Below are 23250 nucleotides of genomic sequence, written 5' to 3'. Positions count from 1 at the left end.
CATGTCATGTTTTTAATCTCATATTTGAATGACTTTTACTTTCAATATTTACTTAAACCGCTTCATATGCCGTGAAAAGCAAGACTTTAGTTGGCCAAAAGTTGATGACCTTGAAACCAAACACATTCGGTTTTACCTAACGTAAAAACAAGAAAACTTAAATCTCATAACAATCCGAAGAAATTTTTACACCAAATATTGTTTCAATCTCCTAACATTATGCAAAGAGAAGTTTTGTGGTCACAGTCTTAATGTCAACAAAAGTTGAAGTCCGCGTAACAACTTCCGTTTTACGTTACATAAAATTCAGTAACAAAACACACTTGACTTTCAACATTTTATGATTTTTATCTTGTAATAGTACAATCTATTATGTTATGTTCGTGTTATGTTCATTTCAATTTAAATCTCACAGTAGTCAGAATTTAATCAGATAATATTAAGATTTTTCTCTCAGAATATTAAAATTCATGAATCCTTGTAAATTCTTATGGCACACAGGTGTGCCATGGAACAGTGGTTGGCAAACCCTGGCTTAGGGTGTAGTCTGCCAATCACCCAAAGTAGGCTGGGATAGATACCAACCTTTATGAGGAACAGCATGAAAAATGAATGAATGAAAGACATTTTATCACTTCATGCTTATTAGCATCTCTGAGTTAATATCTACATCCAGTCGTACCTCTACTTAAGAAATTAATTGGTTCCAGAGCTTTTTTCGTAACTTGAAAATTGAAAGTACTTTATATGTAAATTCTGTAATTCGTTCGACGGTCCCCACACAACTACCAACCAAACCCCTTTAAAATTGGTGGTTTCAACCCACCAAGACGAGACTTTTTCACCAGTCTGTTCTCATACAACTGTAATCAGTTGATTGCAGTCAGGTGCTGCTGCTTCCAGCAGACCTCCTCATTGGCCTAACTGTCCCTGCTGTTTCAGTAGACTTGGCCCTTTCCTGAATCAGTTTGACACCTGTGCAAAAGGTGAATAACCACGATGTAGGCACAGTGTTTGTACGGAGTGTAGTAAATATTATTTGGACTTTTAAAACCCTCTCTACACTTTCATATAACTACCGAAGGAAGGCACTGTCCCTTATCGTCCAGTGAAATAATCTCCAATTGATTCGGTTTCATTTTTGTGTTATTGTTCTCACACTATAAACAACGATAGTCGATCTGTGAAACAGCGAGGTATTACTGTATTATGTTCCGTAACAAAATAAGGAAAGGGGAAATTATCAAATTAAGCAGCAATGGTCATGTTACTTGTTCATTCATTTATTTTTCATACATCACACCCTCATAAAGATCTCAGGTTTGTTGGAGCAAATCCCTTCTAACTATAACAAGAGGGGGGCTACACCATCATGAAAATAAATGAATAGGAAGATGAATGATGTATCACAAATGTTAAAAGTGCAATGGCGTTGACAGTGTCTGAAAAAGCTTAATATAGAGGTCTTGGTCATGATCTTCACCCAAAATTTAGGGGTAATTTTGTTTGTTATTTTTGCATTTTTTTTTAATCTTTTCATCTGACTCAGTCTGGTTCTCATGGTGATGGAGACGGGAGACAGTGGTGTACTGGCAGGTGCATGACATTCACACACGCACAATACGTAGAGTACACACTTGCACACATACAGCGAGCCTCTCCTGAGCCTAGAAGGGTTCCATTATCATATCAAAGCGTCTCCCACAGACGTGGCAGAGCTTCAATTTAAGCAATTAATGCAGAGTCTCTGTCACACAACCATAGACCCCCTCCTTCCATCACTACCACCCAAACATGCACGCATAAACACATACAGCTCTTCTCTATGGCACACTGACAAACAACCATCATGTATTTCTCAAGGCCATCATGTTTTTTTTCTTGGCTGCACTTTCTGAAATCTGTTCTCTGTCAGCCACTTGTTGCCTTGAAATAAAATACTTTATGTTTTAGGTATGCTTGAGTTCAGTGAATCATGAGCAGAAAGACTGAAATGATGAATTTGTTTGTTGAATATAAATGAGTTGATGTCAATAGATACTAGTCTGCATGACAAAATCAAATCATACATATAAGCTATGTATTTTATCAATGGTGGTTTGTGCATTTTTTAGTAGCACCTTCAGCTATCGGAATCAATCCAAACCTCAAAAACTATTTTATGGCTATAAAATCTCTACTGCAGCTACAGCTACATAAAAAAAATCATCAATAATAACCTCATGCAATTGAATTTTTTTAAAGAATATAGCCATATTTTACTCATCAAAAATCCTTTATAACTGTACACAATATCCATCCTCCATTCTTTCCTCCTTTCCTATTTTGCCATCGAAGCTACTGCTGAAAGTCGAGCCTGTTCTGTCGTATTTCTGGCTATTGGAGAATGGAAATAATATTGGAGCGATATCAGCCAAGTTCTAAAAATGTTGTGTAAAAGTGCCAGTAGTATGATTGACAGGGCCTGGACACATCTATAGAAATCTAGCACTGAAAAAGCAAGCCTTTTTCTCCCTTTCTAGATACATAATATATAATGTGCTCATTATTCCTTTTATTTAATCAAAATTGTGAGAATGGCAGCCCGGCGAATGAATGGTTGGCGCGTTGGACTCACGTTGGGGGACTTGGGTTCAAATCCAGGTGGGTCCACCTGTGCGGAGTTTGCATGTTCTCACCATGGCTTGCGTTTTCTCCAGGTACTCCGGTTTCCTCCCATATTCCAAAGATTTGCATGGGGGGCTGATTGAACACTAAATTGCCCCTAGGTATTAGTGTGAGGGTGAATGGTTGTTTGTCTCCTTGTGCCCTGCAATTGGCTGGCCACCAGTTCAAGGTGTCCCCCGCCTCTGGCCCGAAGTCAGCTGGGTTAGGCTCCAGCATCCACCGTGACCTTAGTGAGGATAAAGCGGTTCATAAAATGAGATGAGATGAGAACTTGTCAGGGTTGTTAACAGTTAAATGAGTCTTTACATTTGCCCAATCCGACAAGTTATTTATTTTGAGTTTAACAACAAAACAGTAACAAAGTAATAAATCACAGTGAAGTAATAAATCATAATATCAAAATAAATCAAAATAATTGATGACATGAAGAATGGATGGACGCATGATAGGACTGATGCAGGCACCAGGCAATACTGACTGTTTCATTCGACCACCCAGTAGGGATATTGGATGCTAGTCATTTTAGATTGGAAATCCTCTTGTGTTAGGAGCCTGCTGCTGTTTTGCCCACTCTCGTTTTTCCCTCCGGCCCTGCCGTTGTGTTCGCGCCGCTGCGTGTGATTTCTAATTAGTTCCTGCGCATTCTTTGCGCATTTAAACGTCGCCGAGTTTAGCGTTATTGTCAGATCGTTTGCATGAATTCCATTGCCATGCAGCCACGCTACCTTGCGCCCCGATTCCACACTTTCTTCCTGGTCTGGTTTGGGTTAGGGTTAGGGTATTTCGTGTTTCGTTTCTAAGTCCTTGTTGTTTTGTTAGGTTCCTTCTGAGTTATTAAAGTTGTTGTTATGAGCACAAATTGCCTCGTCCTCACCTACTTCCCAGCGACTGGGTCCTAATCCTTCCTACCTCGCCGCCACGTCTCTTGTGGACGTAACATCTTGTTTTAATTATGCTTTTGAACATCTCTCTGCTATTCATCTGTCACTAGTTGTTTTAAGGCAATGTGCTGTATGAGACACAGCTGCTCAAATGAATCCAGCAAAGCCATAATTCTCTGCCAAGATCTCTTCTCTCTGTTCTTTCGTCTCTGTCTTTCTGTCAGGTGGGATATAGAGGGATGAATAGGCATTGATGGCAAAGACCCATGTGACACTGTTCTGGGTGCTCTGGAAATGTTGGCTCCTTCCTCATACTAATCATTCTTCTTCTATTACAAACAGGAGCACACTTCAAATGCTAATTAGGGACTAATAGTGTTGAAACCCTCCTTTGTAACCAATAATATCTGTAGAATTAATACTTGTAATGAAGTATTACTGATGTGACTTTCAAGGGAAAATGTGTTTGATTACCAACATTAAGGAGTGAACCAGGTGACAGAGGGGAAAAAATAGTAAATTTTTAGAAATTTTCTGGTAGTTGGAAGTGGAGTTGGGGAATGATATACAAATGACGAATTCAAATGTTTAAATGTTTCTTTCAAGTTGTCCAGCAACCTCCGTGCATCAAAGAATAAAAATAATTTGTTGAAGTTTTTATTTAATGTTTTTAATTACTAAGTACATTACTGAATATCTCCAATTCCCTATTAATTAATTTGGAAATGTTCCATTTAAGAAACTTTTCACAGATAATATATTGGGTTTTTCTAGTATATTGGGATTAGGTGCAGGAGTAGCGTGCATTTGGTGCATGTAGCACCAAATTAGTGTGATCGCAGTTGTAGTATATTGATACTATTAGTGCAAAATTATCACAGCCGGGTGTATTGACAACCGTACTATATATCCCAGCAGTCACTGCGCATCGGAAATAGCATCTGGGGCTGCTTCTGTAGTGTAGGTTTGATATCCCTAAAGGAGTTGAACCCAGTTGCGGGAAGCAGGAGGGGAATCGAGGCAAGTATCTTCAAAGCAACATCTTTACTAACTCAGAAGGGATCTTTACAAAACAGCAAGGACTTGGGAAACAGAAGCGATACCAAACCGGGAACAGGAGGATGAGAGGTATCGAGGACAAAGGAAGCGGGGCTGCATGGCTATTGAATCCACGCAATGACATCCAGGAACATGCTGGAATTTGCAGGAGTATACGGGAGCATGCCGGACGCATGCAGGAACGATCCGACAATAATCCTTGGGCTCATTCATGTTTAAATACCAAAACAGGAAGTAATCGGCCGATTGACCGCAGCTGCCCTGCCCTGACGGCACGCCAGGAGGGACGAACGGGCCGGTCCTGACACCAGCAGTCACTGCGCACCAGAAATGGAGTCTGGGGCTGCTTCCGTAGACAGCGCTATTACGGTTCGATAATCACCCATAAATAATATATATGCCATGCCTGGCTGCGTCTAAAAGAACGGTTAGTCCTTTGTGTGTGTAAAATACAGAAGGAGCACTCATTATTGACACTGCGGCTAAAAATGCGGTGCGCCGAATAGTCGACTTTCATCCATTCATTGGCCACCACCCCATACTGTAGACTAAGCCTGTTGATTCGAATTGCTGCTTGATGTTTGTGACAGGCAGTGCGACTGGGTTGACAGCATAAAGACGGTTATTGGATGGGCTAAACTAAGACGCTCCGCCTGACTAAATTGAAAATTGCAAATCAAAATCCTGCTTAATAATAATCGGACATAGGCTTTGTCATCATCATTGACTCAACAAAAGCCTAGTTGTCATCAAACCCTGCGGCGTATGACGGAATCGGTAGTGCTTCTCCATAAGGTGTGTTTCCAGACTTGTAATTTGGCATTCTCCCTTGATGGATACATCGCATCACCTCCCGAGCGGATCACTTACATTTCACTGTTTCTCACTTACCTTCAGTCAGCCAGTAGGAGGCAGATCACCGCCCAACGTCTTTTCATGTTACCTCACCCCTTACACAGAAGGGATTGTGTGTCACGTTATCGGAAGTCTAGAGTCCTAATGGATATGGGAAAATATTCCCTTAAGCCTATTTGTCCATACTTTGTGGGACCTATAGCGTCTGCCAGAGGGCAGCAACTGGAACGGGTTGTCCCCAGGGTGGTATGGGTCCCCAACAATGTTCTTTGCTCTGCTGCGGTAACGAGGGCTGGCAATGTCTTCCAGTGAGGGCGGAGAGCAGCCGACGATCTTCTGGGCAGTGTTAATCACTTTCTGCATGGCCTTTTTGTCTTCTGCCATGCTTCCAGCGTACCATACTGTGATGCAGTATGCCAGGATGCTCTCCACAGTGGCTCTATAGAAGGTTACCAGAAGCTTATGTGTCCAAGTTGTTCCTCCTGAGTACACTGAGGAAATAGAGTCTTTTCAGGACCTTCTTCACTACTGCTGTGGTGTTTATAAACCAGGATAACTTATTTGTGACGTGGACCCCAGGAATTTAAAGGACTGGACCCTGTCTACTTATACTCCATTTATGAGGAGTGGGGCTTCTTGCCACACTTTTAAATTCATCAGCCATTGGATGACCTTTTGGCATCAGGCTCTACTGATAAAAATGCAAGCGAGAACACTCGGCTACAATCCAATTTTCAACACCACCCTGTTTCTCTCATTAGCGACCACCCTCCACCCCCCACCTCTCAATCACCATTCGACCCATGGCCAGTGAAAATGATAGGCTTTCAGGAGAGGTTCCATTGTGCTGTAGATGAAGAGGTTTTGTTTGGAGGAGATGGCCTCTACTGCGTGTGCATGTGCGTGTACGTGTGTGTAGGTGGTCGGGTGAATGTATGTAGGGCATCTGGGCCACTTCGTGTGGCCTTTCCAGACCTTTCTCAAGTCATACAGTTGTTGTCCAATCACAGCTCAGATCGGGGGCCACATCCATGAAAACGTTTAGAAATAGAGGGTGTGTTTGGGGGCAGAGGGAGAGGTTTAAGGTTTAATAAACACCAAGAGTCGATGTTACTCTAAATGGCTTTTCCTGGTTGGGTCAGTGTGTGCCAATATTGAATGACGTGTGTGTGTGTGTGTGTGTGTGTGTGTGTGTGTGCGTGTGTGTGTGTGTGTGTGTGTGTGTGTGTTTAAGCTTTCTTATCATCCTAAGGGAGAAAAAAATGCAATGATCAGAGCTGATCCTCTTGGTCTATGAGAAGCTCTATCGTTTAGTAATTGAATTCCCTTTTTCTCCCATTGTTGTTTTCCAATCCACAAGGTGATGACTGGATGGTCCGATTATTTAAAAACATGATGTCTCTTATAACAACTCTAAAACCTATATTTCATAGATAAGTTTAAATTTTCAACAAGCGAGGATTTTAAAAACAGGGTAACGACAAAATAACTGCTCTGCATGTTCGCCCTACCTTTTACCATTGTGCCAAAAAGAAAGCGGGGGATTAAAGGTATTCCCATACCCATGTGTTCATTAAAAAGTTTGCCATATTTTGACGAAATTCCTTTTAAATGTTTGGAAGATGTGCAAACAAGCAAAAGAATAATTTTTACTTCCTATGCAAACATACATGACAGGAAACTTATTTCCATTTTCATTGCGCACAATATCGCTTCCTATAAAGCGAAGACTGCAGTTATAGATGTATTCGTGTAGATTCGACGTTCGAAGTACAATGTTCTTGACCAGCAGGCTTAGCAAAGTGCACCATAATTGAAGCAGGTCCATCATGAACATTAAAAGTCATAAACATATAGGGAAAAAAAAAATGTCTGAATTTCCATTCATCAGGCCGATACTGTTACATTTACCATGTCTCCTGTCCAGGGTGCACGGCAGTGACGTTACACAACATCCCAACCCATTTGATAGGCTGCAAAGGATGGGGACATCTGATTGGCAGTAGACTGGGTGGAAAGAAAAAAAAATGCACGAGTGTTTTTCGGCTGCACGAGATGAGTTTAAAAATGATTTTCACACCTGCCAATGCGGATTTTCAAATTCACAGAACGCCATTCGTGCACGAAATATAATTCACACACTCATTTGATGAATCTGTGTGTTTCATGTCAGATGTGATTACAAATCTCAAAATATGTTTGTGTTCTTTGCAGACATATTAGAAAATTATGCGTTTATCTTCTGGGCAAGATGAGTCTTAAAAATATTCTTACACCTGCAAATGCGGGTTTCAAATGGAAAACACGACATTCATGCGCGCAAGACAATTCGTTCACACATTTGATCCATTTTTGCGTGTTTCATGTCAATTATTTTTACAAATCATGAAAGATACATGTTTTTTTTGCCAAGTGTGTCTGCATCAAAAATGTGAATGAGTTTCTTTTGAGACTGATCTCGCCCCATAAGAAAGCACTTTTACCATTGCATTGACGATTATAGAACATGGTAAAATACTAGGGTAGAAATATAAAACTTTTGGAGATTTTGAGGGTATTGCGGTCTATTGTTGACAATAAATGTGTTCACGCCAGTGGTCCTCATACTGTGACTTGTGAGCCCACGACACCCTTTGACCAGAACACCCCTCCTCTAGCCCCTACCAATTGAACTGCCCGGTGAAGCAATTCTTTTTTGTTATATTGACCTTGAACACCTCGCCGTCTGTGTGCTTTGTGGCATTGCTGCCACCACATTTGCCAATGTCTCCCTTTTTCCTTTTATTCCAGTCTATGCCATAACAATTAGCTACAATTGCATTGCAATGTTTTTATTTCCTAGATGAACGCCCTTCTTTTGAAAAAAATTCATAATGTTATTAATATTCTCTACAGGCTATCCTACAATATGTAATATTTAATTTACAATTAAAAGTTGGAGAAGCCTTGGCCATGGCAGAGAACAACTGAACAAACAATGGTGGTAATACTGCCCACATTAATGAAAGTACAGTAACTCAACATACGAGTGCCCTGACATGCGAGGAATTTTGAGTAAAATTCAGAGCAAATATTTACCTTGGAATACGAGACAAATCAGCCAGTTGCCCAAGCCGCGAGAGGCTACTTATGATTTCACCGCATTGTCTCTCTTGCCACATCCTCCTCGTGCAAAGATATCTACGAGCACTGGGCCGAGCGTTGCGTTTTATTTTTACTTTTTGCATTAGTCAGTGCAGAATTAAGGGAAACACAATGGATCCAAAGCAAACAGGTGCAATTAATGGTAGACCAGAGACGTATGGATAGGTTCACTAATAATTATACTTAAATATAATTATAAAACAATTCAAGGAAGACATCTATTAATTGGCATATCAATTAATTGAACATCTCTGGTGTTTATCTTTCAAGGAGATTCCATCTTAACTTCGTCCTCGTCACAAAGGATTCTTCTCCCAGGCAGCATTTTCTCCTGCCCATTTAAGGCCTCAAATCAAAACAATTACACGGTTATCGATTCGTTCAATTGCGTAAGCAGAAAACAACTGCAACAATAATCACATATCAGGTATACATTAATAACAATTAAGTCGGTCGGAATTTAAAAACAACTCCATTGGAAATTAAACCAACAAGCCTCCATTCGGCAAAACAATTCCATATCAAGAGTTTTTTTTGCAGAGCGTGGGTACGAATTATTTGTATTCAATTCATTTGTATGGGAAATGTTGATTTTAGATATAAGTAAATCGACATACGAGCTCAGCCCCGGAACGCATTAAGCTCATATCTCAAGGTACCACTGTTAATGACAATTGTGTGCCTTGCTCTTCTACGTCATAGTTAAAAATGTAAGTCAAGATAAGTTCATCAAAAAACAAGTTATACGAAAAATCAACGTACCAGTGGTACCAGTGCATGCAAGCTGTCCGAGATGTTGTTTCTTAATCTTTTATCAGGTCAGTTGATTTACTGATGGACAAGACCCCCCCAATTAACGCCTCCAACTACCCGAATTACCGAGTGCAATTCATTCCTTTGCTACATTCTCTTGCTTCTAATTCCTTCCTTGTAATGTTCCTGCTTTTTTTCTCCTGTTCGCTCCACCTGCTCCCAGTTCCCATTTTGTGTCTTCTTCATCGCAAGTTGTATCTGCCATTCATTATGAAATCGTCCATCCCGTATCCTTACCGAATTTTCTGTCTGTCTGTCCGTCTGCTCTATATATTTATTTATCTTCGTCAATATGATCTTCATAGCCCTTGTGAAAAAGGCAGAATGTATAATTAATCACGGAGCTTTCTCTAATTAATGTACGTATACTCATCCCTTTTGGCATACCAGCTAATATGTGCACACACACAGACACACACACACACACACACACTCACTTCAGCCTCTGGGGCCTAATAGCAGTTGATATACTGTTTTAACAGAAAATGGTGCTATCTGCACAAGAGGCCCTCTTTCCTTCCCTGGTGAATCTGATGAATGTGCAAATAATTAGTGGAGACAGATGAGAGGTAAATTGCCAATGACAATGTGTCTTGTCGACCACTAAAGACCAAGAAAAGCAGCAATTGCCTGGACATCAGTGACCATAGTCAGAATATTCCACTAGGAATTTGACGTGTAATATTAATTATTTGATTTTCTGAACCGCTTTATCCTCACAAGGGTCGCAGGCGTGTTGGTGCCTATCCCAGCCAACTATAGGCACCAGGCAGCGGACACCCTGATTTGGAGAAGTAAAACTATTCAGGCTAACATGCAAACTTTACACAGTTTGAAACCCAGCTGGGATTGAGCCCTTGATCTCAGAATTGTGAAGCCGAAGAGCTAACCAGTTTTAATATTGTCATACTCAATCATCTATCTTGATTCGAAAGATATATAGATATGGTCATTTTGGATGTTAAAGCCTACTTCTGTCTGGTGGCCAGATGCATTTTTTTTTCTTAGAAACAAATAGCAAGTCTTTGACTGGGAAAGGTGTGATTTAGTAATAAATACAACTAATATACTCATTGTGATTGACATATTTAGCATGAGCAAAAGATTGTTCTGGATTGATAGGTTGAGGCAAGCAAAAATATGCTTTCCCTTGTTACTGAAATCTCCATCTGCTTTGCACTCTACCACAGCCAAAGCTTGCTGGAAATGTTTCTATCGACAGCATATTTGGAACTTAATGACACCGGCCCCTGCTGACAATGATGGAGCAAATATAGCTGCACACTTAAGCAGCCATTCCATCCAGCAAGCTTTTCTAAATTATAACTTTAATCCAAAAAGGGTCTGTTTCTAAATGGTGATCGTAATCAAAATTGGTTAATTGCGGTTGCATTGCATACAAGATAGTGATTACCAAATGTTTCCTTTTTTTCTTAAACTTAATCAACTCCCAACAATTGCCCTCTTAAAACAAACAACAATCAATGAAAGTAATAATGTGATTAGTGAAATCATTAATATTGAAATAAGTTTTCTTTAAACAGAAGCATTTTATTTATGTTTAAGAACCTGCTGCACGAGTTTTGCTAATTTTACATGTTTACTTTTGATAAAATAATGCATCTTATTTGTGAAGGACTTTTCTCAGCCCTCTTCTCTCTCATACCAGAAATGATAAAATGAGAAATGCTTCTTTGTTGTTTAACCCATCAATTTTGGGGTCGCCAGTAAAATTCTAGGTTAATCCTCATTTTGTGGAGTTTGCTTGTTCTCCCCGTGATTGGATGGGTTTTCTCCAGGTAGTCAAGTTAGGCTGCTTAAGCACTTCACATTTCTCCTAAGTACGAGTATGAGCGTGAATGGTTGTCCGGCTTCTTCTTCCCTGAGATTTGATGGCCAGTAATTTTGGGTGTCCCCTGCCTGCTGCCCATAATTAACTGGGATAGGCTCCAGCACCCGTCGGGACCTTTGTGAAGATGAGTGGTTTGTAAAATGAATGCATTTTCCTTGGTGGATGCAGATAAAGTTGGCGTAAGAGAGTTTGAGGCTAAAGAAAGAAACAATGCCAGTGGGTGTCAACCACGCCACAATGCAATATAAAAACATTTGGACGATTGATGATTTTTGTTAAAACAAATGTTCATCTGTGACTTGATCAAAATAATGTATTTGATCTTTAGCAGTAATTGCTCAGCGATCGAAGCTCCCTTTTAAAGGCTATATTTGGCAAACAGCTTTTAAAGTGCCTTTAATTGCAATTTTTTGTAAAACAATTCAAGTAAGGTCTGTCTAAACAAGTCAAATAGCTTGGATATGAGACATCCTGTCAAGAATAAAATTTCAACGTTATGTAATGTTAAGGAAAACACCATTCATTTTTGGTATTTGCTTGATTACGGTCAGTTTTGTCTCGGACGAGATTTGGTGGTGTTCTTGAGAAGTGCACTTCCATACACAGACAGTGATGTATTTGAGCATGGGTGGCCAACTGTGGTCCTAGAGAGCCCCTATCCAGTCTGTTTTCCATATCTCCCTTCTCTACCACACCTGAATCAAATTATCAACTCATCAGCAAGCTGTCCAGTAGCTTGATACTGATCCAGATTATTTTATTCAGGTGTGTTGGTGGAGGCAGATATGAAAAACCGATCAGATATGGGGCTCTCGAGGATTGGAGTTGGCCATCCCTGTATTTGGGTGAAACACGTGCAAATCCAGGATTAACTGCATGTCAAAGGAAATGCTTGGGCTGATGAGTTAGATAAGAGAAAAATGGTGAGTAAGGGGGCAATGTTTCTTTAAATTATTATTCAGGGGCAAATTTGAAGCTGTCAGCGTAATTAAGTTAATTAGAAGAATAACAGATGGATAGATAGATAAAGAGAGAAAGCAAGAAAAGAGAAAGAAAGAGTGAGAAAGGAAAAAGACATTATGTGCTGAAGTTTATTTTCAATAAAGAACTCATTCATTTATTTTCTGAACTGCTTTATCCTCACTAGGGTTGTGGGAGGTGATGTATCCTATCCCAGCTGACTTCGGGCCAGAGGCGGGGAGACACCTTGAATTACTCGCCAACCAATCGCAGGGCACAAGGAAACAGACAACCATGCACACTCACACCCATACATTTTAGAGTGACCAATCAGCCTACCATGTATGTATTTGGAAGGTGAGAGAAAACCGGAGGAAAACCATGCAGGCCCAGGGAGAACATGAAAACTCCACACAGGTGAACCGACCTGGTTTTGAACCCAGGACTCCAGATCTGTGAGGCCGACACACTAACCCAGGGGTGGGCAAACTTTTCGGGCCGGGGGGCACATTGACTTTAAAATTTTGACAGATGGGCCGGGTCATCACATGATACGATACGTATAAAAAACTGCCTCCGTTAAAAGGGACTAAAGTATTAATATACTCATCACTCATCAATAAAGTAAAACGTATAAAATAAAGGGTAAAGTAAAGCGGAATGTATAAAAAAATCTTAAAATGTAATTTAAAAAAAAGATAGAGGGGCTGTAAAACACAAAAAACAAATAAGATTGGACAGCGCTACTGCCACTGGCTTCCGTGTGACAGTGCCATCTTGGGGGTAAAAATAACAAACAAACAAAAAACATTATTTGGACAACGTCGGGCTGGATGTAGTTTGCCCATGTCTGCACTAACCACTTATCCACCGGCACGCCACTCTCTATTTTTAAATCAACATACTTTAAACTTAAGTTCTCTCCGACTGGAATGAATAATTCTATTTTCTAAAGTGTCATATACTTTGTCTACCAATAGAATCTAATTTGTTGTGTATTTCCATGATCTATACAGACATCACAAAAATATTTGTATGCCAATATCAACTGACACGATGGCTGATATGGTCTTCACACTGTTTACAAATTTAATAAATAGCATATTTGTATTTTAAGGCCCCTAATTAGGATCGCTATTTGGGGGTGCAGGGGATCTTTCCCCAATAGGTTTCGCTGGTTTGTGTTTGTTTGAATTTCGTTGCCATGGTGTTTGGTCTGGGTGCGCTTGATTTGGTTGTCAGGCAATGTTTTTGGACTGATGTTCTGTTAGAGACCATTTCCCGGGATCTGTGATAGCTTATCAAAGTCTAAGCAGCCTCTCTCTTGCAGCACACACAAACACACAAACGCAAAGTGTGTTTTGTGTGGGAGTGCAGTACAACTCATCAAGGCCTCCTCATTTGGAAGGACTTTTTGACGTCTCGCTTGGCATCATGGGACACGGCTGTCACCTGACAATGCTGCCTCTATGGAGATAACCTTCAGGGTGACAGGCAGGACAAAGACGCACATAGACACACACACATAGAGCTGCACATACACGCATGACTGCCCAAACACACACAGAAGAGTTCACATGCTGAGTTAAACATAGTGGAATGATAATTACCGCGTATCAATATGTTGATTAATAGGGGATCCACTAAACAAGAATCCGACTTCTTCCAAAGATTAGTCAAATAATGATAAATGTTATTACCATAAATCACTGAGATTGACAGACATGTAGTTAACAATCAAATATGAAACAAATAAAACGGAAATGCAAAAATTAGATTAAAAGAGTAATAGTAATATATCTATATTATTATAATTACTCATTGCCCATTAAATATTAAAAATAAATAATGGTTACATCCCGTGATTAAAACACGCTACTGGGAATAAAATACATAAAAATCCACTTAGGGAATAAAAAAAAAAAACTCTAGAAACCCCAAGAAGAGACCAAAGATGGGGGGAAATCCTTCTTTCAGGATGATCAGATCGACTATACCAGGGGTGGCCAACCAGTCAGAGACCAAGAGCCACATTTTTTACTGTGTTACCGCAAAGAGCCACATTTTTTACTGTGTTACCGCAAAGAGCCACATCACACACATACCTTTGCTCAGCCAGATTTATTGTAAATGTCACACACCAGCATAGTAATGACATAAATTGATTCCTACAGTACTAACAGCACAGGCCGGTCATTATCAACAATGAACATTGTGTGGACTGTTTTACACAGACAAACTCTCAGTTCAACCAAGTCCACAAACAAAAATATAATAATTTACAATAGCGTTTTTCTTTTACTATGCATGTTACTTAGTGGGACTTCTGGCATAAAATCAGAGCCTATTTTTGCGCAACATTCGCTCCTTGTGAGCTGTCATTCATTATGAATGGCTTTTAAGTAGCGCGCCCACCACGTGGTGTACGCCTCACTCTCCTATTGGCTGCTCCCGGCTGAGCACTCTCGCCTTGGTCTGCCTCGCAGGGGGTGTGGCTTTTTCAGCCGACGCTCGATCTTTGGGATACTTTGTGTGTGCGCGACGCTGTTCATTGTCGCTTCTGGTTCACGGGAGCTCTCCCACTCTGTTAAAAACGTTTACTTAAATGACCTTGCTCCTACTGGGAAACTTTGAGGTATTTTCATCCCGAGCACATGCGCATTGGACGAAAATACCTTATTGAACTCAAGCGAAGCGCACACGCAGATAAAAATAAAACACAAATACAAACTTTGATATGGACGTAAGAGCCGCATTAAACCGGGCAAAGAGCCGCATGCGGCTCGCGAGCCGCGGGTTGGCCACCCCTGGACTATACAATGTAATGTAAACTGGGATTTTACAATATCTTTTGAGCCAAGACACATATTTCACATATTAAAAATATTACAGAACATGGTTCATATCAGTTGTCGTTTTTCCATCAGCCTGAAAAGGATTTACCGTGTTTTTGGACTATACACTACAACTTTCTTTTTCTACCTTTTGAGCACTGCTGCTGTAATCGAAACATCAAATTTATGGATTTTTACAGGGGAACTAGCATTAAGCTGCTATGCCACCGCCAACAAAGCTGCTGACTGCAAGATATATGTTGTTTTTCTTTTTAATTATAGTGAACTGATTTTAAAGTTGAGTGCTTTTATAGTTTCATTTTTCTGCATTTGATAGAACAGGGTGCATCTTAATTGGATTGGATTGGGTAACTATTCATCCCGTATTCGGGAAATTTCTTTGTCGCAGTAGCAAGATAGTGATGATGCAGAAATAGGAAAGGCAATGTGTTGATGTTGTTAATTTGGTTAATAAACTGTTTTTTTAAACAATAAATATATACTGTGTAACATCTTTCTATGTACTAAATATCCCACATTGAAACATGGACACCTGTGGCTCACATGCAAGTCCAATCTTTCATTCATTCCTTCATTTTCTGAACAGCTTATCCTCATAAGGGTCACAGGATGTGCTGGTGCCTATCCCAGTTAACTATGGGTGCCACACCATGGACAGCTTCAATCGGTGACCAGCCATTCGCAGGAAACAGTGACTGGAGAAAACACAAGAATACCCAGAGAAACAAGTAAACTCAACACAGAGAAGACCAGCCTTGGATCAAACCTAAAACCCCAAAATTGCGAGGCCGACGTGTTAAACGCTCAGCTTGTCCATGTCCAATCTATAAGATGGAATTTACAGAAATCAATATTTGTCATTGACAAAATTAGTCAAATTTCCCACTCATATCTGCACAAAACTGTGTCTCTGTCTTAGAAGTTCTTCCAATGGTTCATACTCATATATTTAAAGAAATAATAATAATAAAAAAAATGCATCTTTAGATCTCAAACACACCTGCCAATCGCAGGGCACAAGGAGACAGAAAATCCTTCACACTCACACTTCATTTTCTGAAATGCTTATCCTTGCAATGGTCACATGGGGTGCTGGAGTCCATTCCAACTGACTGCCGCCACGCTGATTCGGTGGTCAGCCAATCGTATGCCATGAGGAGCCGGAAAATTCATACCTGTGGTCAATTTAGAGTGTTCAACCAGCCTTCCATGTATGTTTTTGGAATGTGGGAAGAAACCGGAGTACCCGAAAGAAACCCACGCAAGCAACATGCAAACTTTACACAGGTGGACCGACCTGGGTTTGAACCCAGGACTCCAAAACTGTGAGGCTGACATGCTAACCACTAACCCGCTAGACCGCCTTAACTATTTATGCCCCCAACATGTTTTTGGGCCTTCTAGGAAAGAAGAAATGTTAAACCTCAGTTAAACAAAATTAAATTCCATCTCATGTGTTTCTTTTTGAGGTGTTTGTAATGCCTAGTTTGGCTTTAAGTTTGGGTTTCTAAACCGATTACAAATAGAATACCTTATATCTGGCTCCAATAATACTCTACCGGGACAATGTTTAGGTCAGTGTATGGTCACTTTTTAAATGTATTTTTACAGTGCATATAGGCCTTAAACTATATCAACTAATATAATATATTTTTAATATTTGTCTTATCTAATTACATAAAATCTATGCATTAAATTGCTTTTTTATTAGCATCTGGATGCATGTATATCTATCGTTCCCTTGTTGAGAATGATTTATCTGATTTTATTATGCCGTGTGAATCTTCACAGTAGGTCTAAAGGTAGTAGTTTGAATTTTAAATGCGGCCTCCTTTAGCTAACAAACACATACTTTGAAAACAGGGGCCTGGGGGCTGACAGTTGTCTTTCCGGGGGATTTAAGAAGGTCCAACGAGTTGCTGTGGTGCGGCACTCTCATGTAAATGCTTGCCAACGATCAGCTCCTGCATTTAACATGCAGCTTTTGTTTTGCATCCCTTCCTTTTGTGTATGAGAGTGAGTAAGCAATGTGTGCTATGTAGTTGCTTGAGCATAAGTACATAATTCATTAAGTAGGCACGGGGAGTATTCCTTCCAGCATTTCCTGTCTTATGGGGCTCAGCTGGTATTACCTCAGTTGGTTGAGGCTTTAGCACCTGCTGTCACTCCTCTTTCCCACATACAACCGCTTTGGCTTGATGAAGATTACTGCTAGTAATGTGTGTTGAGAGTATTAACCTTGGTGAGTAAATGACTAATTGAAAGTAGTAGATAACATCAAAAATATGACCCCTAGTTTAAAAAAACGGTACACAATAAGTTGGCAGAGGTCACTGAGTAGTCTGATGGAGAAACTTTTTTAAACATTATCTTGAATGTCACTAATTTAATCGTATTGTGCGAAATCCTCGTACAGCATAAAACAGGTAGTGTATATGTTGATGACTTGGTCAGTTAGTGAGTTAATACAATATTTGAGGTTCAAGTACATGTCTATCTTGTGAGGTATAACATATAGGCCATTAAGTTGTATTATTTGTCACAGTGAAAGTTCCTTCAAAGATTCTGCTTATTTGTGGCCAGCCCAGCAACTGAGTGGTTAGCACGTCGGCCTCACAGCTCTGAGGTCCTAGGTTCAAATCCAGGTTGGTTCACCTGTCTGGAGTTTGCATGTTCTTCTTGGGACTGCATGGGTTTTATACGGGTACTCCGATTTACTCCCATATTCCAAAGACGTCCATTGTAGGCTCATTGGACACTTGAAATTGCCATTATGAATGAGTGTAAGAGTGGATGGTTGTTGGTCTCCTCGTGCTCTGTGATTGGCTGGCCATCGATTCAGGGTATCCCCCGCCTCTGGCCCGTAGTCAGCTGGGATATGCTCCAGCTAAGCCGGATCGTCACTGGTAGCAGGCGAAAACGTCATTGTTGATTGCTGATGTTGTCATGCTTTGAGCATAATATGCGAGCGCGCATCATACAAGTCCGCCTTTTCACTATATAAATATAGGACGTCAGCAAGCAATGTAGCCAGATAGTCAACCTTTCAGCGCTATAAAGATTTACAGAATCTTAAATTTAGTGCATACAAAAGGCTGATTGGGCACCCCGGCCACTTGGTGGAAAATTTTAGGCTTGTAAGTGCGGCCTATGGGAGTAAACATGTGCCGTGTTGTGTTTGTATGCTTTATTAATTATTATTAATATTATTAATTTTATAATAAGGGGAATTGCAATCATTAATGAGGGGAGAAATTAGCCGAGGTTGACAGCTATGAACTTTCCACCCTGCTGCCTTATTCCATCCAATAACACGGAACTTATTAATGACTTACTCTTCTCATCATCTTTCCTCCTCCTTCTTATTCTCCTTCTTTATTTTCCACCTTCCAAACACATGCTATAGAAGTGCACAGCGCAACAAATATGAAACAAAAAAATACATTTATCCTTAAATGCTCGAAATTAACTTTCACAAAGCAACTTTTCTATTACCATACCTCGTTACTATATGAGGCAACGAGGAGGGTAAAAAAAGGAGATTTCCTCTCTTTCTTGCTAAACAGCAAAACAACTCTCTGTATAGAAGACATAAGCCTAATCACTCTTAATGTAGCTTTGTCCCATCATGGATCTGCACCAAGCAGTAATTTTGCCATGGAAGCTAACAACACATAGTGAGTCATTATCTTAGCGCCAGGCTAGGGCCCCTATTTAAAGATTCACACCATGAATGAACAATTAGAGAACAGATTGCTGGCATAAGTGGGGGAGAAGCAGGAAAATACTCAGGGAGAGGCGAGGCTAGTGTGTGAATCCATGGAAGGGGTATATGGTCCACAAATGTTATTACAGTCGTTCGAGTGTATGAATAACTGTATTTAGGATGTGATAGAACAATTAATAGGGATATGTATTGCCTGATATCTATTAGATCCGTAGTAATCCCAACACTACACTTTAAGATGATTATTCTGATTTTTGGATAAAAATAATACAATTGGATCTAACAGTAGATTTATATAAATTTATTTCTGAAATGTCATTTGGCCCTAAGGTAAACACATTTTGGTTTTGGTTTTTTTAACAACATAAGGCCTTCATTATAATATTTTCTTGGTTTTTAGTTCAGACCTGCTTTTGTCCAAATTAGCTTTAGTCCAAACCTGCATAAAGGAAGGATTTTAAATAAAAAAAAAATAAAAAATCTTAAAGAATGTATAACACTCTAACAAATGTATATGAAAAATAGATTGACAAATAGACAAACTACAACACGTCCAAAAGACGAAAAATAACTAATTAAAGTGAAACACTTTATATTACACATTTATATTTGGGATTATTGTCCACTTATTGAATAACTATGTGTTTCATCTCTGAACTGCTTTATCATCATTAGAGTCGTAGGCTGTGCTGGCCAGTGATGGGGGAGAGCATGCAAACTCCACATAGGTGGATTAACCTTGGATTTAAACCGAGGGCCCCAAAGCTGTGTGGCTGACACACTTCCCACTCGGCCCACTTTAATACAGGACTTGAGTGGGAAAGCTCTGTCCTTGTCCATCCAGACAAGATTACTACATGTCAGCACATTTCTTTTTGTACTTTTTTTTAGCAGATTCCAAGTATTGGTGGCTGGGTGTTGCCAACTAGTCGTCGGGAGTATAACTGTCTATTGTTTATTTCCTCCAGTCGGACCCACAGGCCCACCTTAGTTTACAAAATCTTCCATCACAAAGCCCCTCCCCCAATGCAAGATTTAGAAAAAAAATCCAACACATCAACAAGGGCTGGCTCTAGAGGTGACTGTGTAGTTCCCTTCAAAAAGGGTGCATTCAGCCAAAGCACCTTCTCTATCCATGCCTCACATACCTGGACCTCCATAGCAATTAGCATACGTGAACCCCCGTCTCTGAACCTCTTCACCAATCATTTTGTAGCCGGGCTGCTAGACGAACAAAATTGCGATCACAACGCAGGCTAGAACTGTGCTACTTGTGTGTCTGTGTGCGTATATATATATATATATATATTTATATATATATATATATATATATATATATATATATATATATATATATATATATATATATATATATATATATATATATATATATATATATATATATATATATATATATATATATATATATATATATATATATATATATATATATATATATATATATATATATATATATATATATATATATATATATATATATATATATATATATATATATATATACACACTCACATTTATTTTAAACCTACAAAAGGTACTAAAGATGGAAATTAGCCATCAGCTACAGCAGCTACAGTCCTACATATTTATATATCTGTTCATTAACATGAATATGAATATTCTCATTAATATGTGTTCTCTCTTGTAAAATAAATCAAACTAAAAATGTGTAAAAATGGTCTCAAATGGATTTTGAATTGCTATGAGAATTTTTCACCGTGATCGCTATACATCTCAGAACAGATTAAAAGATACTTACACAACAAATAACACAAAAGGACACTTTTATGGGACGTTTTTTTGTTTACCTGCTAAAATTGTAGAGTGTAACCCCACAAGGGGTTCCAATAACCTAATTTAATGCACACTTGAGTAAAACAAAATGAATGATCAGAGTGATGGGTGGTGCCTTGCACAGGGGCACTTTGGGCAGCGGGAAGCATGTCATTATCAGCGACAATTGTGTGCTGTGTGTATTTTTCTCTACGCATGCCTTTTGTTCATGTTTATCAAAAGAAACTGTCAAGTTTTACTGGGCTTACAGAAAAGGCAAGAAGCATACTTTTTTTGTTTTCCTGCCTTCTTAGTTTAAGTCTGAATGGAGCGCTTGTGAAGAGGCAGCGAGGGAAAGCAGGAGCAGTGGTAACATGTAATTTACCGCTTGCCTCAGTTGTACTGTACTCAGCTTGATATATGCTAATGCAGATCTTTGTCAGGCTGCACAGATAGCCATCAATCACCTGTCAATTCTTCTATTGGAAGGGAAAAAAAACTAAATGTTAAAGAGAGAGGATTTATCCCCTCCCTTGCTTCTCCTCTCGTTCCTATTCTCTACTACCTCTCAGAATTTGGGATAATGGTAAAGCCTGGCAAGTGGATATTTTGGGATCTGGATAAAGATTGCACCACATCATCAGAAATATGTAGTTTAGTGCAGTCTTTTTGTGATTAGTCAAAAGTGTCATTTGCACGTCTGGGATTCTTTTACATCCTTTTCTTGCAATTCATTCTTGCTATTTTATAGGAATACATCAAATCAATAGTAAAATAATAATAATAAGTTGGATATCAATGACAGAATTGACGGAAGTAATGTCACAAACAACATGACTGCTTTAGTCAGGAAAGAATAAGCCCTTTATGTCACTAGCTCATGTACATGCTTAGATAAGCTCACGGGCCCATTAGTGCCAGTTCATTTAGCTCGTTAGACGAAGCCTCTGGGCTGATGACATTCATTACGTATCATTAGCACACAATTAAGATGTCCCACTTTGACTCTATGGATAATAATGTTACAAAACATTTTAAATAGTCCTTTATGAAATGTTTCTGTATAGAGGAAATGATTTATGAGTGCTACATGACATGACGATTGCATTAACCAGCTCTGATTGATTGACTCCGTGCTGCATTCTGTTTTGGGGGATATATTGGATTGGAGAACTTTATTCATCATGTATTCGAGAAATTCCTTTGTGACAGGAGGAAGACAGGGGGAATGCAAATACAGGAAAAAAACACATAGTTACAAGTTAGACAGTACAGTCACAAAGGCCACAGAACAAAAATGCAAAAGTACAAAGTAGATGAAACAAGGGCTGTTTATAGTGGTTGTTCATTTTTGTGTATTCCCCATTACAAATCATTATAAACATAACTTTTCCCTGTAATAATCAGGTACTCAAATTCAAATGATACACCATGCTCAAATGATGGATGGATGGATGGATGGATGGATGGATGGATGGATGGATGGATGGATGGATGGATGGATGGATGGATGGATGGATGGATGGATGGCAGGATGGATGGATGGATGGATGGATGGATGGATGGCAGGATGGATGGATGGATGGATGGATGGATGGATGGATGGATGGATGGATGGATGGATGGATGGCAGGATGGATGGATGGATGGATGGATGGATGGATGGATGGATGGATGGATGGATGGATGGATGGATGGATGGATGGATGGATGGATGGATGGATGGATGGATGCAAGGGAGGGAGGGAATTATGAAGGGACGGACGGAGGGACGGACAGACGGACAGATGGTTGGAATAATGAGTGGATTTTTGGTATGGTGTATGGGGAGTCGGGGCAATATGTTCACATATTACAGATTATTTTTTCTTCCAAAATTGCCTGCATCATCTTTATGTTAAACCAGCTTGTTTTTTGGTGCTATGGAAAACATTATTTAAATATTCTCACACGAACTTTGCATGTAGATTCATGGTCAAATACCACACACAAGCATGCGCAGGCACACACAGCAGCGGCACAAAGAGTATTCTCTTTATTCTCCCTATCACACTCACCCACCCACTGATTCGAACACAGACAGGCATTATTGATTTTACCTTCTCCAAGACGTTGAAAGTGTGTGTGTATGTGTGTGTTTGTGTGCATGTGTGTGCATGTATTCGTGTATTTGTGTTGCTCCGTTTGTGCATGTGTGTATACAAAAGGATTAAAGCCCTCACTCAGCTCTGATACCATCAGCCATCAGAAAACCAAGTCCACTTCGTACTTTCCCGGCTGCCACATTGTCTATTCTGCTCCGCTATGTGAAAAATGTTGAATATCAACAATGGCTTTCAGTGGTGTATTGTTGAGTTTTTGTATGAACTAATCTTGCCTCAGTGAAAGAGACCTAGGGCTTGGACAAAACGTCTAGAGCCACAGCATTCCTAGCTGGCTCTCCCCTTGAACACTGAGTAGAAAGCTGGAGCTGAGGGAGGAAGGCAAGGCAGGGTGGAAAAGCGGCAGGGAACTACAGATATAGGCCTGCCATAGGTAGTCGACAGAGGCCGCGGCTTAGGGGAAGGACTGGGGTGGGATGGCCTTGATGATGACAGAGCTAGGTAAAAGTGACGAAGGCTAAGAATGAGGAATAAGGATAGT

General features: G+C 39.8%; 1 protein-coding gene across 4 annotated transcripts in view; it reads left to right on the top strand.

The window, feature by feature from the left end:
* LOC144196672 (uncharacterized) overlaps positions 1-23250 on the top strand; it is a 162751-nt gene that overhangs the window by 61296 nt on the left and 78205 nt on the right. The gene's annotated exons all lie outside the window — the stretch shown is intronic.

The sequence above is a fragment of the Stigmatopora nigra genome, chromosome 5, assembly GCF_051989575.1.
Source record: "Stigmatopora nigra isolate UIUO_SnigA chromosome 5, RoL_Snig_1.1, whole genome shotgun sequence".
Lineage (NCBI taxonomy): Eukaryota > Metazoa > Chordata > Actinopteri > Syngnathiformes > Syngnathidae > Stigmatopora > Stigmatopora nigra.
This window is presented reverse-complemented; position numbering and strand designations above follow the sequence as displayed.